Here is a 5,000-nt window from a genome sequence, read left to right on the forward strand (position 1 = left end):
TCTAATTCATGAGAAGTATGATCATATACCTCTAATAATGAGAAGTGTGATCATATACCTCTAATAATGAGAAGTATGATCATATACCTCTAATCATGAGAAGTATGATCATATACCTCTAATCATGAGAAGTATGATCATATACCTCTAATCATGAGAAGTATGATCATATACCTCTAATAATGAGAAGTGTGATCATATACCTCTAATCATGAGAAGTGTGATCATATACCTCTAATAATGAGAAGTATGATCATACACCTCTAATCATGAGAAGTATGATCATATACCTCTAATCATGAGAAGTATGATCATATACCTCTAATCATGAGAAGTATGATCATACACCTCTAATCATGAGAAGTATGATCATATACCTCTAATCATGAGAAGTATGATCATATACCTCTAATCATGAGAAGTATGATCATATACCTCTAATCATGAGAAGTATGATCATATACCTCTAATCATGAGAAGTATGATCATATACCTCTAATAATGAGAAGTATGATCATATACCTCTAATCATGAGAAGTATGATCATATACCTCTAATCATGAGAAGTATGATCATATACCTCTAATCATGAGAAGTATGATCATATACCTCTAATAATGAGAAGTGTGATCATATACCTCTAATCATGAGAAGTGTGATCATATACCTCTAATAATGAGAAGTGTGATCATATACCTCTAATCATGAGAAGTGTGATCATATACCTCTAATCATGAGAAGTATGATCATATACCTCTAATAATGAGAAGTATGATCATATACCTCTAATAATGAGAAGTATGATCATATACCTCTAATAATGAGAAGTATTCTAATCATGAGAAGTATGATCATACACCTCTAATCATGAGAAGTATGATCATACACCTCTAATAATGAGAAGTATGATCATATACCTCTAATAATGAGAAGTATTCTAATCATGAGAAGTATGATCATACACCTCTAATCATGAGAAGTATGATCATATACCTCTAATAATGAGAAGTATGATCATATACCTCTAATCATGAGAAGTATGATCATATACCTCTAATCATGAGAAGTATGATCATATACCTCTAATCATGAGAAGTATGATCATACACCTCTAATAATGAGAAGTATGATCATATACCTCTAATCATGAGAAGTATGATCATATACCTCTAATCATGAGAAGTATGATCATACACCTCTAATCATGAGAAGTATGATCATATACCTCTAATCATGAGAAGTATGATCATATACCTCTAATCATGAGAAGTATGATCATATACCTCTAATCATGAGAAGTATGATCATACACCTCTAATCATGAGAAGTATGATCATATACCTCTAATCATGAGAAGTATGATCATATACCTCTAATCATGAGAAGTATGATCATATACCTCTAATCATGAGAAGTATGATCATATACCTCTAATCATGAGAAGTATGATCATATACCTCTAATCATGAGAAGTATGATCATACACCTCTAATCATGAGAAGTATGATCATATACCTCTAATCATGAGAAGTATGATCATATACCTCTAATCATGAGAAGTATGATCATATACCTCTAATCATGAGAAGTATGATCATATACCTCTAATCATGAGAAGTATGATCATATACCTCTAATCATGAGAAGTATGATCATATACCTCTAATCATGAGAAGTGTGATCATATACCTCTAATCATGAGAAGTATGATCATATACCTCTAATAATGAGAAGTGTGATCATACACCTCTAATCATGAGAAGTATGATCATATACCTCTAATCATGAGAAGTATGATCATACACCTCTAATCATGAGAAGTATGATCATATACCTCTAATCATGAGAAGTATGATCATATACCTCTAATCATGAGAAGTATGATCATATACCTCTAATCATGAGAAGTATGATCATATACCTCTAATCATGAGAAGTATGATCATATACCTCTAATCATGAGAAGTATGATCATATACCTCTAATCATGAGAAGTATGATCATATACCTCTAATCATGAGAAGTATGATCATATACCTCTAATCATGAGAAGTATGATCATATACCTCTAATCATGAGAAGTATGATCATATACCTCTAATCATGAGAAGTATGATCATACACCTCTAATCATGAGAAGTATGATCATATACCTCTAATCATGAGAAGTATGATCATATACCTCTAATCATGAGAAGTATGATCATATACCTCTAATCATGAGAAGTATGATCATACACCTCTAATCATGAGAAGTATGATCATATACCTCTAATCATGAGAAGTATGATCATATACCTCTAATCATGAGAAGTATGATCATATACCTCTAATCATGAGAAGTATGATCATATACCTCTAATCATGAGAAGTATGATCATATACCTCTAATCATGAGAAGTATGATCATATACCTCTAATCATGAGAAGTATGATCATATACCTCTAATCATGAGAAGTATGATCATACACCTCTAATAATGAGAAGTATGATCATATACCTCTAATCATGAGAAGTATGATCATACACCTCTAATCATGAGAAGTATGATCATATACCTCTAATCATGAGAAGTATGATCATATACCTCTAATCATGAGAAGTATGATCATATACCTCTAATCATGAGAAGTATGATCATACACCTCTAATCATGAGAAGTATGATCATATACCTCTAATCATGAGAAGTATGATCATATACCTCTAATCATGAGAAGTATGATCATATACCTCTAATCATGAGAAGTATGATCATATACCTCTAATCATGAGAAGTATGATCATATACCTCTAATCATGAGAAGTATGATCATACACCTCTAATAATGAGAAGTATGATCATATACCTCTAATCATGAGAAGTATGATCATACACCTCTAATCATGAGAAGTATGATCATATACCTCTAATCATGAGAAGTATGATCATATACCTCTAATCATGAGAAGTATGATCATACACCTCTAATCATGAGAAGTATGATCATATACCTCTAATCATGAGAAGTATGATCATATACCTCTAATCATGAGAAGTATGATCATATACCTCTAATCATGAGAAGTATGATCATATACCTCTAATCATGAGAAGTATGATCATATACCTCTAATAATGAGAAGTATGATCATATACCTCTAATCATGAGAAGTATGATCATATACCTCTAATCATGAGAAGTATGATCATATACCTCTAATCATGAGAAGTGTGATCATATACCTCTAATCATGAGAAGTATGATCATACACCTCTAATCATGAGAAGTATGATCATATACCTCTAATCATGAGAAGTGTGATCATATACCTCTAATCATGAGAAGTATGATCATATACCTCTAATCATGAGAAGTATGATCATATACCTCTAATCATGAGAAGTATGATCATATACCTCTAATCATGAGAAGTATGATCATATACCTCTAATCATGAGAAGTATGATCATATACCTCTAATCATGATCATATACCTCTAATAATGTCCCAGTCGAGTGTGTTGCTCAGAGTTCTGCCTCTGCACAGGGAGAAGATCGGCTCAGATCTGCTCATCCAGACCGCCAGGAACCCAGACTGTCCCAAGGTACGGCTCAAGATCCTGCTGTGTGTGTGTGTGTGTGTGTGTGTGTGTGTGTGTGTGTGTGTGTGTGTGTGTGTGTGTGTGTGTGTGTGTGTGTGTGTGTGTGTGTGTGTGTGTGTGTGTGTGTGTGTGTGTGTGTGTGTGTGTGTGTGTGTGTGTGTGTGTGTGTGTGTGTGTGTGTGTGTGTGTGTGTGTGAGTGTGTGTGTGTGTGTGTGTGTGTGTGTGTGTGTGTGTGTGTGTGAGAGTCTCGGTGCACAGCTGCTGTGTGCAGGGAAAAGCTATGCCCCAGAGCCATAGAGAGAAAGAGTTGCGACACTCATAGACCGCCACAGGAAACTCTGGAATGCGGAAGTAACGCGTGTCGTGGAGCGGCCGATAGTTCCAAACACTGATAGTTTCTCCATTGAACCCCATTCATTTTCAGTACTTCAGAAGTACGTTCGCTGGTAAATTAATGAAATTACTGTATTTTTTTACTTTTACACACATTAGCCGACCTCTCGTGAATCTAGTCTGTAGTTATATTTAATGTAGCCAGTTTTAGTAAATGTTTATTGGAAGATAATGGGTTAATTGCAGCGATAGCTTACGTGACCAACACTTCACTAACGTTAGCTAACTTACGGTAACTGATGTATATAATATATAATATTTTTAATAATATTTTAAATGTATATATATATATATATAACCTATATATATATAACCTATATATATAACCTATATATAATATTATATACACACACACACACAATTCATTTATTTAAATGGGTTAGGGAGGGTTATGCATGTGCTTATATGTATTTAGGAACATAGTTAATTCACTCATTAACTATCTCTCCGGTTTAATTTTATGAAGAATATTTTTCAGTTGAATATTTACCGAACATTGCTGTATATAGTCGTTGCTTTCTACGTTATGGGAGCAGTCTATTTCCCTCCTAAATCATTCATTTGTACATGCACAGCGTAATTATTTATATTTTATGTTGGTTGGAGTTCTGAACGGACGGCAGACCTCTGCGTGATCACAAAGGCTAACGGGATCACGGGCATCAATAGCCTAATACAGCCCAGTTGTGCTAAAATAAATATCATGAGACGTCATCATCAGATGAATGACATGGAAAAGTTAAGTTAGAGCCGCTAAAGCCAGTGCTATACCCATGCGAACATGAACACTAAGCTTTTCCCTCCAAAAATATAGCCTATAAACTTATCTAAGTTGTCACCCTGCCTCTCCAAATGCAAAACTGACATTAACTAAATGCAATAACAGCTTAAAAAGTACTTGGGTGTGTGTTTTATTTCATATTTACCGTTTAATAATGCAATCGCTGCTGTCTGTCCATAGAAGAACATGACAGCCCGCGTGTGTTGTGGAACTATTGGGGCTTACATGAACCACGTGACA

This window comes from Rhinichthys klamathensis, unplaced genomic scaffold (assembly GCF_029890125.1).
Source record: "Rhinichthys klamathensis goyatoka isolate OS25496 unplaced genomic scaffold, OSU_Roscu_1.1 h1tg000421l_1, whole genome shotgun sequence".
Classification (NCBI taxonomy): Eukaryota; Metazoa; Chordata; class Actinopteri; order Cypriniformes; family Leuciscidae; genus Rhinichthys; species Rhinichthys klamathensis.